The sequence below is a fragment of the Hemicordylus capensis genome, chromosome 4 (assembly GCF_027244095.1).
Source record: "Hemicordylus capensis ecotype Gifberg chromosome 4, rHemCap1.1.pri, whole genome shotgun sequence".
NCBI lineage: Eukaryota > Metazoa > Chordata > Lepidosauria > Squamata > Cordylidae > Hemicordylus > Hemicordylus capensis.
Genome location: NC_069660.1, coordinates 141522378 through 141536793, shown reverse-complemented (window position 1 = coordinate 141536793; position 14416 = coordinate 141522378). Strand labels below are relative to the sequence as shown.

At 44.6% G+C, this 14416-nt stretch overlaps 1 pseudogene; it reads left to right on the top strand.

The window, feature by feature from the left end:
* Positions 1–13017: 13017 nt before the first annotated feature.
* Positions 13018–13158, top strand: LOC128325500 (uncharacterized; annotated as a pseudogene).
* Positions 13159–14416: the final 1258 nt, after the last annotated feature.

The window sequence follows — 14416 nt, the reverse complement described above, 5'->3', positions numbered from 1 at the left end:
GTTGAACATATTAAAACCTTATTTCTGTGTATTAATTCTATATGCTGCATCTATCAGGACCTGTTCATAGGAGGTGATGTTACCTCTATTGACTGGTCAAAAGGGCACATTTTAAAGTGGTGGCTTTCCTATATCCAGCAGGGGGAGAACAATAGTCTCTGTTCTGCCTAGCATAGCATCCATCTCAATTTCTGTTTGCTGGTGTCTCCCTTGAATTTTTTCTTTTTAAGAAGATGAACCCTTTAGGACAGGAATATTTACCATTCGTTTAGACAGTACATAAGGAGGCTGTTCTCACAAGAAGCCCAGACTTGGCTGCCTGTAAGAACCGCTGGGATGCACATGGTTCCTGGCAGCACCTCAGCAGCAAACCTGGCTACAGAGCCCATCTCATAAATGAAGCTAAGTGAGCAAGTTCGCCCTTAGTCACATTTCCCTGATCGTATGCCAGTGCCAGCTGCTTGCAGCTGGTGCTGAAGCACTGACAGGCACCAGCCCAACAATGGGGGGGGATCCCCACAATGTCCCACACACTCGCATGGTGCATTGTGGGATTTCCGGGGGCAGGGATGATAATGTCCAGGCTCCCATGTCTCCATACTCCCTGGGGCACCGGTGGACCATCTGGGCGCATGATCCATGCATCCTGATGATCCCCAGAGATAGTCTGCAGGGAAAGTGGGCTTCTGCACTCTTACCTGCCACCCCGCCCAGTCATGAGAACAACCTCAGGGACTTCCTCTTTGTTATTTTCAATTATTTATAAACCAGGTCCTTGGAGGTGGGAGGTATACATCAGAAAGCTGGCAGGTGTAATCTCATGGGCCCCTCAAGTGCCTATAAATAGCATGTGGATTAACCAGAAAATCACAGAGTTAGAGGAAGAAGAAATGCAATGAAGCAATGGGAATTACATGGGGGTCAAAATGGACCAATTTTGGAATGAAAAGGAGCCCTTCTTGTGATGTCACAGGAGTACAGTTCCCCATAAAGGCACACAGACACAAATAAGATTATTGCATAGGAGAGCAATAGGAAAGTAGGGACAGGAAACAAAATCTATTTCAGTGCACACTCCTACTGAATACTGAATTATTTCAGTTTCAGGCGCATAACCTCTTTTGTCAAATATGTATTAGTAATATTAGCTTTCCATAGCTTGTCTTTACAAGGCAAGAAGGGTAAGAGTCAAATGGTATGATACATTCTTCCAAGGATCCTGTCAGCTCAGCATCATTGGGAGAGAGAAAACCTCAAATCAATACAATCTAACAGGACAAGAAGAATTTTCAGACACTTCCAATGGATTTGGTACAGTAGTGACATCTGAATCAGGTGGGATGCATGCCTACCAGCCTTCTGCTCTCGGCTAGTGGCCATGATCAGTAAGATATAGGGACCCCTCACTCACTGATCAGTTGGCCCAGAATGGGGGAAAAATGCTATAGCAGGTTTCGCAGGAGAGCAAGAGTGTTGTTTGATGATGGTGAAGGGCTAAGAGGACAGGTCTAGCCATGGTTACTAGTCTTGATGGCTACAGGCTACCTGTAGGTTCAAAGGCTGGATGCCTCTGAATACCAGTTTCAGGGGAACAACAGAAAGAGAGGGGGCATGCCTTCATCTCCTGTTTGTGGGCTTCCCAGAGGTATCTGGTGGGCCACTGTGGGAAACAGGATATTGGACTAGATATGTGAGCACCCCTTTCCCATTTGGGAGCCACTCCTCATTATAGGGACTTGAAACATGAGCAAAGCAAACACAGACCCATCAAAGGCTACTTTAACACCATAACAGATAACTTGCTAGTGCCTTAACTGCCAGGATCACTCTTTTGAGTCTGGTCCTCACCTTGTCACTTCACAGGTGTAATGTCACTCTACATCGAGTCTCTCTTCCCCTCATCTAAAGGACCCTCTTTATTTTCTCTGTCGACTTGGAGTTACTGTGAGTTCTGTAGACAGGCTTTCTTCCTCCAGCCTGATGACTTTCTTCCTGTACTTCCTGGCTGCTAGCCTCCTTCTCTGCTGCATAATAGCTGAGCTGGACCTGGAACAGGTTGCAGCTGAATCCAGCCCCTCCCAGACAGCTCTTCCTCCTCCTCCTCAGCCTTCTCGTTTGGAGTGCCCTTTTGGTCCAGCTAGGCTCTTCTTATGGGCTTGCTGAGAAAGAGACATCTCAGATCCTCCAAAGTATAGTCTGAAAGATCAGGACAGGAGCAAGCTCTGTATGTGTACACTCCTATTCCCTTCCCCTCATGCACAGGGGAAGGGAATAGCCGGAGTGCATGCTGGGAGGAAAGGGCTGAGGACAGTGTGCTCATGCAGCCCATTCCTAATCCAATTGATGGCTTGGAGGCTTGGCTAAGGTAATGTCTGAATGTGATCCCTGTGTTGCCTTTAAGACAGCAATCATTGTATAGTAGGCATTTAAAATGTGGTTACAAAGAAGAACACGTGCTTTTTTAATGGGTAATTCACTACCTCCCAAATACTCTGACGTACCAAACAAGATTGGCTATGAATGACCCTTCATAAAATGCTACAGGCAATGGACCTTTTTAAAGCCTCTAAAAACCAGTTCAGCCTTGCCCCTTTGTAAAACTATCACATGCAGTTATGTGTCCTTTTAACAAAGCCACATAAAGGAAAATCACCTCTTAAAAACTCAACCACTAAAGTATCCCTTTAAAACACCCAAAAATAAAGTGAACAACCCCCCCCCCAATACATCTTTCCCATTTTCCTATTTCTCAGTAACATTTTCTGGAGAATCAGTCTTTACGTTCTAACCTGCTCATATCTTCCTATATCCTTTAACACTATTTTGCCTCTTGGCTGCATTTCTAAGCACACTAAGTTGGAAATAAGTTTCATCCACATCAGTGAGATTAAGGACCAGATTGCACATTATCTTTCTCAAGTGGTGACTACACTAACATCTCTTCCACTGCTGCCATGCTTTGGAGCCTACGCCCATACTGAACTTCCATATTCCTACTGCTTGCCCCACTTTGGCTTCCTGCCCTTTCTCTCAATGTGTAAATGCAAATGGCTTACATGTTGTGCAGTGAGCCATACACCTAAGAGGTTTTCCCCCCACCACTCCATTGCCGCTCCTAGCACCTGTGGGGGAAGCTTGGTCCAAATGACGCTATGCATCAGAACAGCTGTGCCTGACTCGGAGTCTCCCCCCACATGCTAGGAGTGGTGATAGAGTGATAAGTGCTGAAAAGCCAGTCAGCCCCCATACCTCTTGGGTATACGGCTTGCTTGCTGCACTGTATTTAAGCAAATGACTTGTTTCTCATCTAACTCCACCTCCCTCAGCCATTCAAAGGTTCCCTTTTGTCTTAAATGACTCCATCAATTCTCCCTGCCTTCCTCCTATTTCTGGAAATCCATCCCAGAACACATACGTGATGCCACCACCCCTATTTCTTCATTCAAGCCCTTGCTCAAAACCACCCTCTTCTGTGAGGCTGTTGGCTAAACTCTTTAATCATCTGGAATAAAGTCAAAGTATGTATCATGTCACTTGCTTATATTCCTCTGTTGCTAACTTTCCTTCCAACAGTCCCCTCTATTGTCTTCTCCCCACTGTTAATCCTTCCCTCCAATGTGGATGCCAAACGACAATAGCTTTATTCACACGTTCAACACACATGTTGAACACATGTACAGTCTGTACAGTGCACGCATGTATGGTTTCCCCCTCATTACATTCAACTTATGGATCTGAACCCTGCATTTGATGTGTCCTGTCCCGAGGTTCACTTTTAAAATTAACACACATACAGTCATAAGCACAAATAGGTGTACATGGATACAGACACCTTTATGTACATACCACGTAATGTCCAAATAGGGCTATAGTCATGCATGATTGTTAATTATTACACAGTTTGAGCTCATTTAGTATCATGCCCTGTATATCTTCCATTTGAGTACAGAGATTTATTGATTTCTTAAAAAAAATTGTATTAATTGCTATGCACAACTTATTTACTTATTGTATCCCTACTATTTACTTATTGAGTCCCTGAGAGAGCTTGCTACTGAAACACTTTGGACAATTTACACGTCATTATTGATACTTTTGAGCACAGCCCTGAGGTTCTGCCTTTCTCCTTTTTGTTTGTTTTCTATTGCCAGTGACAGGAAAACTCCCCTAGAAAAGAGGCATTAAGGTGTTGTTGCAGCCAATGAAGTGAAGAAGTGGTTAAGGAAACTTGAAGCATGATAATGTCACCCCATACATTTTGGGCATTTTATGTTATGGGGGAAAGGGGGAGAATACATGGGGTTGCTACTTTGGGCAACAGCCACACATTATCTCAAAAATGTAGTGTTAGACTCAGGAGATCTGCAAAGTGGCGGGGGGTGGGGGGCCCATCAGCTCTCTTATCCAGTGCCATGGCAGTCAGCATGGTGCTTGTTTTTTGAAGCTAGTCAACAGGGTTTCCTAATTTTTTTATTCTACATCCAACATGGAAATAGCTTGGGCAGAGTAGTCCAGTGTTCAGCCGCCCGGTACCCCCACACACCCCTTCCATCGCGCACAGCTTCATTCCCAGCAGTGACATACACCTTCTCTCCTTACTGGTGGAAGTATGAGTGCTCTATTCCAAACTGGCTCTGAGGCCACTGGGAAGTAAGGCAGCAAGCCAGATCCATTTCTCTCTCCAGAGAGGAACAGAATGGGGCCTCACTGCTTCCCAGCAGTAGAGATAGGCGGTGGGTAGCAGCCTGCAGGAACACTGGTGGTGATATCCACTGCTGAGAAGCAGGTAGGCCCTGTTCTGTTCCCCTCTGGAGAGCGAAGCAGAACGAGGCCTCCCTGCTCCTCAGTTGTGGACATTAGAGGTGGCAGGCATTTGTGAGGGCAGCAGCCAATGGAGAGGGGCAGCAAGGAGCTGGAGAGGAATGGCAGGCACCCTGGAGGGTTGCAAAGAACCATGGCAAGGGGCAGTAGGAGCCATAGTGGCAAGTAGGGGAGGATATGAAGACCACTGAGGGCCCTACTGGCCTTTGATCTTTGAAGACATTGGAACATCAGTAGCTCTGCCCCAATCCAACTATCTGGAGAGACGGTTAATTATCCCAACTTCCGTGCCCAAGGTTACATGCCAAGGAACAGTTTTTGGCAGTATGACTGGATCACATTGAACAGTGGAGGCTATTGCAGGAACAGCAGCTCCGACTGACACTGCATTTGCTGTCATGGCTCCTAGGTCACCCTACAATTCTTGGATATATGTGTGAACATAAACATTAAATCAGGTCATTGGCCCGTCGCACCCAGTATTGTCCGTTCTTGCTGGAAGCAGCCCTCCAAGGTGTTGGGAAACCCAATGTACTCCTTGAGATCCTTTCACCAGAGTTGCTAGAGATGAAACCTGGGACTTAAAGCATGCAAAGCATATTCTTGACAGTGTTGCTATGGGCCTTTCCCAACTTGGGCATTTGTGAAGTATTCATTGGGTCCCCTCCTAATCACTCATCTGTTGCTGAAAGAGCCTGATCTAGTTCAAGCTTTAAGTTAAGATAAACCACAATGTATTTTTTACAAAGAAAGTGCCATGTAAATTATAGCTCTATAATATCTACATAAATGCTGTTCTCTATTCATTCTTCAGAGAAGAACAGAGAATAGTGTGTGGGCTTTTACCTCCCTCTCCTATCTCTGAATAAAATCAGTAAGTATAATCAGTCAAGCATCTCACTTTATAAATGCAAACATTTCATCTTAGTGTCTGAGTCTTTTCGGGGGGGAAAAAGATTATTTTTGTTACATCTGTCATGTATTGGTTACGCTGCTCTCAGCTGAATACTCTTCACTTCTCTCCAATCAATTTGTCTTTGAAAGGAACTAAAACGTTGCCCCCCCCCCAAAAAAAACAACCCTCACTCAACAACACACACAAGCTCTCCTCTATATTGCCATCTATAAAATATGACTTCCATTGATAAAGTCAGTGAGCATATTATCAGCTATCAAAGAAGAGATTTAAAACTTCTGCCTAAGGACAAAAACCAAAGAGTGTAGATAAAAGTAAACACTTCAAGTTTATCTCTTGCAGAAATATGTGGCAATCTTATTTATCTGCTGGATAAATGGAAGTTTATGAATCCACATATGGAGGTCCCCCCCTCCAGTATATATTGAGAAATATTTTTCCCAGTATCACTTAAGCCACATCCCTCTCAGCAAAGGAATATGCAAGCTGTCCCTCCCTCAGGAACTTGCACAACTTCCTGTTGTGAGGAGATGTGAGGGATTTATTTTGCACAAAATGGGGTAGAACACTAGTCCAGGATTGCATTTCCAGTACTGCATTTCCTGTACAGTCCTATACTGTATTTCCAACAGTGGCCAGCAAAATGTCTCTGTGAAGCTCATGGGGCAAAAGTCTCTCCCTAATGTTAGCATCAGACATTCAGAGTTTTCCTCTCTCTCAGCAAGGTGGTTCCACCTAGTTATTGGGACCAATTGCCAGCAATAGATCTATCTTCCGTAGATGTAGTCATCAGTCCTTTAAAAAAGTCATCTAAGCTAGTGGCCACCACAAAACCACCATGAAGTCATTAAGAGAATGTCATCTTCGCTAAGAGCCCCATTGCCCATTAAGATCCTCTGGATCTACAGTTGCCACCAGCTATTTGGGGATGGACCTTCTCCGTTGCTGCCCCTGGGCTTTGGATGTATTCCCTGTTGAAATAAGAGCCTCCCCATATCTGGTAACTTTTAAGAAGACAGTCAATACACATTTTTTCACCCAGGCTTTTAATTAGATCTATAGTTTTAATAGTTTTTAATGCTGGGTTTAAAATAATTTTAATGTTTTAATCATTTTTAATTTTGTTTAATTTGTATTGTTGTTTTTGTTGTTGTTGTACACTGCCCAGAGATTCAAGTTTGGGTGTTGAGTGAGTGAGTTCCGTAAGCTTTGATCAAGAGATCTGAAGCTACAATCCCATGGAAAAAGTCCAAACATGCTATGCCTTGTGCTTCCTATTCCCTTCATGTCATCATTACTTCTAAAGCTAATGTCATCATAACAGCCAAGACCCCACTTTTGTGCCCCTAGGTGCTCCACACTGTGGCAACACACAAGGAGACCCCCACCGGAAGGCTGCAAGCAGCCTCCCAGGCTCGGAGGTCTCTCCAGGATCTGAGCCTCCTGGGCTTGGGGGTCTCTCCAGGATCCAAGCCTCCCAGGCTTGGGGGTCTCTCTAGTTCCACCCTGGGACTTCCAGGGACTGCGCATTCCCCGGTCCCCGCAGCCCCTGCTGGCTCTGGCCGCCCATCTACGAGCAGCTGCTTGCTTGCGGGGAGAATGGGCTAAGCCCGCTCTCCCCCAGGCCCGACATAAGCTCTTCTCACGGATGATGAGAAGAGTTTCTTTGAGTCTTTCTGACAACCATCTCTATCATGATAGTTGCTGAGTACAATGACTTTCACCCATTGGGATCATATTCTACAGGGGCATGGAAGCTGATTCCACATGGATTGGTCTTTTGCACACCACTGCAAAAATAGCTTTTCAAGGGTCATGGGAATTAGGCCCTTCTTTTTGACCTGGTAGCCAACCTCATCCCTGCACCAATAATACAATCTAGAACTAAGATTGCCAATTGCCCATTATTTTAATGTCCAACCAGTGGAATTTTATTCTTGCGAGTAACCAGGGTCTGGAAAATCAGTAGATTTCAGAGTTAGCCTGATATATTTTTTTATTTTTTATTTTTGCACTTGACCTCATCTCTTGGCTTTGCCCATAACCAGTCAGATTGTACCAGGATCCTCCCATGACTTGACAGATTCCATCCTGGCTCCATTCATAGCCCTGCCTACCTCCACTCTGCCACCAGCCTAGCTTCACGTGCTGGCCATATGCATTATTTTTAAATTCAAGACTTGGCAACTCTGCCTAGAAGATATCAAAAACCTGATCATTTCTTTTTTTCAGCTGCCTTAGATTTTCTTTTCTTTTTTAAGCAACGGCTTTTAATAGGAAGCAAATATAATTAATCGATAAAATTGTGGGGCTTGAGTCAGAGCAATTGGTCAAATGGAATGTTCTAAAAGTGCCTTGAAATGATAGTACATGCACTTTAGAGAAATTTAAATGACATACTGTGAACCATGTATAGATCATTCAATAACTGTCACATTTTCAATCTGTTCCTGTTAATGGAGTGGTCTAAAAGTTATTTAGGACCCCTACCTCTCGGCACTGTTGTAGACTAATGATTTCAGACAGTCAAATTTTGCTTTTAAACTGCTGATAAAGTAAATTGTTCTTTATTTCCTTTTCAGTGCATATATTTCCATTTCCATTCACCAACTAGGTTCATTTAAAGAGGGATTTTTTTTTTCATTTTCTAATTACAGTTGTTTAAATTTATTTTAAGTGTAAAGAAACTTCATGAGGCAGAATTAAAGAAAATTCAGTTTACAATTACGTAAGGTTGCTTTGGAATTTGAGGATTATAGAGTTGTGGAATTGGGGCTGGATTTTTAGGAAGACTTTCTGGAATCCATGGGGGTGATTTCAGTAGGTTCCAAGAGGGCCTTGCTAGGCTTGGGCCTAGGCTAAGGATTCTAGTGTCAACACACACCAAGAAGTCACTTCCCTGCACTTGAAGCCTCTGTACGTGCCTAATGAGGCCTAACTGTTATCCCTGTTGCTGCTAAGAAAGGAACAGGGCACCAACTTAAGCATGCCTGTGTGATAGCATCCAAGGCCTTCATAATACTAAAACAGGCTTTGCGTGTCTGCGTAAGTGCACAATTCATTTAATCTAATGCAAAACTATGACTCTGACTGACTCCTACATGTACAAAGGAATTTGAGACTTAGCTGCGACTAGATGCGTGCCATTCAGTTACTCTGTGGTTTGCAAAAAATCCATGCATATGTGAGAAATCCACAGATATCTAGCATCAAAATCCATAGGCTTGCATATATTCTTGGAATTTCTCTCTGAAGTTTGCTGTATATTTTAATAGAAACTTTCTCACACCGAGGTTAGCTGTCATATCTATTTATAAATAGAATGCTGCCCTTATCTTTTGCTCTATCCCTCCCTTGATCTGAAGGATTGTGGCTAGTGGGGAATGGAAGAGCAGAGTTAGGGAACCAGCCTTGATTTAAATTTGGTAGGGTGGTATAGTGGTTAGAGTGCTGGACTAGGACTGTGGAGACCCGAGTTCAAATCCCCATTCAGCCATGATACTTGCTGGGTGCATCTGGGCCAGTCACTTCTCTCTCAGCTTAACCTACTTCACAGGGTTGTTGTGAGGAGAAACTTATGTAGTACACCACTCTGGGTTCCTTGGAGGAAGGGAGGGATATAAAATGTAAATAATAATAATTAATTAATTAATTAATTAATTAATTAATGTGCCTTGGGAGCCACATCCAGCCCACAAGCTGCTGGGCGGTTGTTCCTGATGTTGTGAATTTATCTGTGCATGCTCTCAATCAGTCTCTTCTATCTGCTCAATTCACAACATAGTTAAGGCACAATGTTTGGCCTATTGATTTTATTGGCTGCTATATGGATTGCACTGTATTACAGAAGATATTACCAGCACCGGCTATAAAAGTGTTCTACCATAAGAGTCTTATGTATAGTTACATCCAGATTTCCGGCTGGCTGAAGCCATCCCCCACCCCCCACCAGAAGTCACTTAAGCCACAGCATTTTGGTTATACTATGTATCACTTCTATAGGCATTTCATTTGCTGTGATGTCATTTCCTATCCATATCATCAGTAAACCAAATGCAATAATTTGGAAACTGTCCTTAAGTAGGAGGTTTGACATCTTTCTATAGGAAAAGCTCCTGTGCTATATGTTTTGCTGCCTATATTGAAACAGCAGTGTTCATTTTGGCTCCCCGCCACATCCTTGGCATGCTGTATTAATCGTGGAACTGTATTACAGTGCATTATGCAGGTGTAGGAGCACCTGTGTAGTTAAGGTGAAGAGGAACAGGCTTATCCCCTTTCCCTATTTGCAGGTTAGGGAGTTTGGTGTTTGATTGATGTAGGAATGCAACTTTAAGGATACAATTTATCATTTGCATTATGCTTTGGATTGTTAAAAGTGCTTAACTTGCATTAGGTAGTCTAAACAGCACTGCTGCTCACAGAGCCTACGTGGCTCCTAAGCATTGTGTCAGAGCTACAGTGATCTGCTGCCATTGGGAATAATTGGAGCAATGTTACTACAGCAAAGATACAATTGTTAGTAGCGATGGAACCTCTGTGAGCTTGGGAAGAGCAAAGACACTGTTTGGACTAGCACAGAGCCAGTGTGCGTTACAGATGTGCATGAAACTGGATGGGGGAGGTTCGAAGGCAGGGGAGTTGACTCTAAGGGCAGGGGAGGGTGCACTTACCCCTTCCTCCACTTTCCCCCCGCCGGCGCTCCATCGTAAACCAGTCCGGTTTACGGACTGCTGCCCCTTCCCCTCATCGGACTGCTGCCCCGTCCCCTGCTGCCCCATCCCTGCTGCCCCTTCCCCTTATCAGACAGGAAGTGAGCGGAAGTACCCAGCGCACATGCGCTTGTCAGGCATGTGCACCAGGTACTTCTGCTTACTTCTGGTCCGACGAGGAGATGGGGCGGCAGGGAGGTACGCTGTTGCCCTGCCGCTCTGGTTTACGATGGAGCACCAGCAGGGTGAAAGCGGAGGGAGGGGTAAGCGGACCCTCCTTCACCCTTAAAGTCGAATTGGCGGAACCGCTGTTCATTCAAACTGGTGTGGAGGCCCATAACCGGCCTCCAACCTGGTTCCATGCACCATGCATGGACCTCCTTCCGTGGGTGACATACTGCACTGTATATAAGCCACTATTATCAATCAATCATTACCCAGGAAACTGCCATATACTGAGGCAGACCATTGGTCCATCTAGCTCAGTACTGAAGCATGTAAAAAGAGGATATGAGAGATGATATTAAAAGCAATTAAGAGCATTTAAAAATGATAGAGTCTAGCATAAAGACTGTGAGGTTGCTATAAAATTACTATAAGATTTGCTGTAAGGCTATTATCATCATAAAGGGGTTGGGGAACAGAGGCTGGAAGACAGTGGTTTTCCGAAGTTTACATAGTGGTTTTAAGTGTGAAGTGTAGGGACTTCCTTCAGGTCTCTTAGCCATTGCATTATAAGCTCTTTATGCCATTTTTTTTGTTCATTGATCATATTTCTATACCACCTGATGTATGCATCCTTAGGTGGTGTACATAAGTTAAAATATAACAAATATAAAAACAGGAAAAATGATTAAAACAATTATGATATAAAACCAATTAAAATTAATCTAGTCAAGGTAGTCCTGGCCATGGTGTTAAATGCAGGTTGCTTCTGTAGTTTGCGCACTGCTAAAGCTTCTAATCCGCTTGGAAAATTTCTCCATGCAACATACTTATAGGTTCTCCTGGGAGATTTAATTGGAAGCCATATATCTTTCTCTCTCCTTGCAATGGAAAGGGCTGTTTAAAGGGCTTCAAAAGGAGAGAAAGAGCTCCTGCCTCCAGATAACTCTCTGCACTTGGAAAAGATGACAGCGATCAATCTCAGTGGTGTAATGGCAAAGCAGAGAGCCAAATCCATGTGTGTAGGTATGTGTTCTCTATAATTTGTCAGTGTTTCCTTCAGTGCTTTTGTTTAGGAGCTGCATTATTACAAGTAATTAAAAGCATTACAAGGAGGGAAAGGAGAAGGAAGACATTGTTCCTCTTTGTGCAGGTTTCATTCTGTGCAAAGTGCATGTGGAAAATAATTAATAGGCTAGTTAGACTTGCATTTAGGCTGAAATGCCATATTATTAAAAATTAAAAATTATTAAAAATAAAAAAATTAATATTTATTGTTATTGTTATTTAATAAGTTTCCTAAACCCTATGTTTAAGAAAGTTCTCCCTCCTACTTATAAGGAAAGAAAGCTAGACACTGAGGCCTCATTTGCATGTAACATGGAACTGTGGTTGAACAGGTCTGAGGTTCCATGGATGTTACATCTGAATGCGGGGAATTAGAGTCGGGCACAACAGTAAAACTGAGGGTTCAGAATTGGAACTCCATCTGAATCCTCAGGTTATAGGGCGTCTTGTCACTGCAGCCTGAGGTTCCAGGCAGCCTGTGGTACATCCAGAACCAGGGGCTGCTGGCCCTGGAACTGGAGTTGACGGAGGAAGCTCCTCTTTCAACTCCAGTATGATTGGCTATGCAGACTGCCATTCAGTAAGGAAGGAAGCCCATGCAGCCAGCTCCCTTGCCTCTATGCAGTCTCGCTGACTCCAGAGAGGATACTTTCCTGAATGTGTGAATTCGCATGGGAGAATGGGGGGAGGGGACGCAGAACAGTGAGTCCATTGGACTCGCAGTTCCATGTTACATGCAATTTCATCACACATGTAAATATGGTCTATGAGATCCTGGCATGTGAAGGCTGAAATCCTTTGTATGCTTACTGGGGAATAAGCTTCATTGTACTTCCAACTTCAAGTATTTACTTCCAAGCAAACATGCATTGGCCTGGTCTGCACACTGCATATGATTTGAAGACGGTATGGGAGTGGGGCTTCCCTACGTCAGTGAAAGTGTCATGGTGGTGCATTTATTTGTCTTGCTTAAACTATGACAGATACAGCAGTGTCAAAAGCTCTGCTTGCACCCTGGCTGCTGCTATTTTACATTCTGTAATGTGCTGGACACTCATGATGCATCATATTCTTTTTTTTTTTTGTTTCCAAATAAAAATTGCATATTCTTTATTGTGGATAAGTGTCCCAAGAAAGCAGTCATATTGCAAATACTTATTTCAGATCGCAGTAATGATGTTCTGAAGATTTCAGACTGATATCAGAAATAACATGCTTTTAACAATAATCTAAAATTCCTTTAAAGTAGCTGACCAGGCGCATAGCATCTGCACCCTTAGTTCTCCCTGACTATTCCCCCCCCCACTTCAGCCCCTTCTCCCTAACTCTTCCCCTGGGCATCTCTGGCAGGGGAGACACTTTGATCACGAAGGAGGTTTTCCCAGGGTGAGGCTCATCCATTGCACTGCGGGTGTGCTGACCCCTGCAATTTCCCCAAATGCGGGAAACTCGACTGCATAATTTGTGGTAGCTCACTTCTCCACCCCCCGCTCCCTGCCTGTGGTTTCTGGCTGGCTTGCCGTCCGTTCGCTCCTGCCACTGCCTCCTCTTCCTGGCAGCCTAGCCACCTCCTGACCCTGGCAGCCACGCAGAGCCTGCCGCTGTCACCTTCTCCGCCGCCTCCTCCTCCTCGCCACGGCCAGTCCCGCTGCCTGCCAGCTGGCCCACCACCCACCGCCATTTCCCTCAACAGCAGCTCAATGGCCTCCTGAGTCCTGCTGCGTGCAAGCCTCCGCCACCCAGCCAATCAGGTGCCTCCACCACCCAGCCAATCCGCTGGGTGCAAGGACACTTTCCACGCATCAGGACAGGCACGTCCACGAGGATTAAATATATAGATTGCAATTAGGTTTGTAAGTAAATAGGGCTGTTCTCACAGTTCTAATAAGGGCAGGAGATGCATCCTACCTAAGTTTGGGAGATGTGCATGCTCCCATTTTCTGATCATCTGAGTAAAAAGCAAAGTAGGGGGGGGAGGGAGTGATTGTTTGCTAAGCAGCAGCTGGCGACGAGAGAGAGCAGCCAGCGAGGCTTTTTGCTGCCTTCTTTTTTAGAAGGCTTTTTGTTCTACCTTGTTAAAGAGCTGGGTACAGCTACAGCGTAGGACAGAGCACTCCAACCCAGCTGCAGACAATCATTTCATCCCCACTACCTTGCTTTTTATTCACACACGATCAGAAAATGGGAGCATGCACAGCTCCCAAACTTGGGTAAGATGCATCTCTGTAAAACATAAGAACCAGCCTCATATATGTCATTCTAGTTGCCCCCATCTTGTGCTAACCCCTTCTCTTTCCTTTTTCCTCAGTCTTACATTCTAGTAGTTGAAATGGAGTGAGGGGAGGACTACTACTCAGACCTTTCTTAGGAATATAGGAACATAGGAAGCTGCCATATACTGAGTCAGACCATTGGTCCATCTAGCTCAGTATTGTCTTCACAGACTGGCGGCAGCGGCTTCGCCAAGGTTGCAGGCAGGAATATTCTCTCAGCCCTATCTTGGAGAAACCAGGGAGGGAACTTGGAACCACTGCAGAGTGGCCCCATCCCCTGAGGGGAATATCATGCAGTGCTCACACATCAAGTCTCCCATTCATATGCAACCAGGGTGGACCCTGCTTAGCTAAAGGGACAAGTCATGCTTGCTACAAGACCAGCTCTCCTCTCCCCAAAGCCTTAGGCCCAAAAGCCTCTTAGGCCCCAAAGCCTTACCAACAGTGCAAAGATCCCTAGG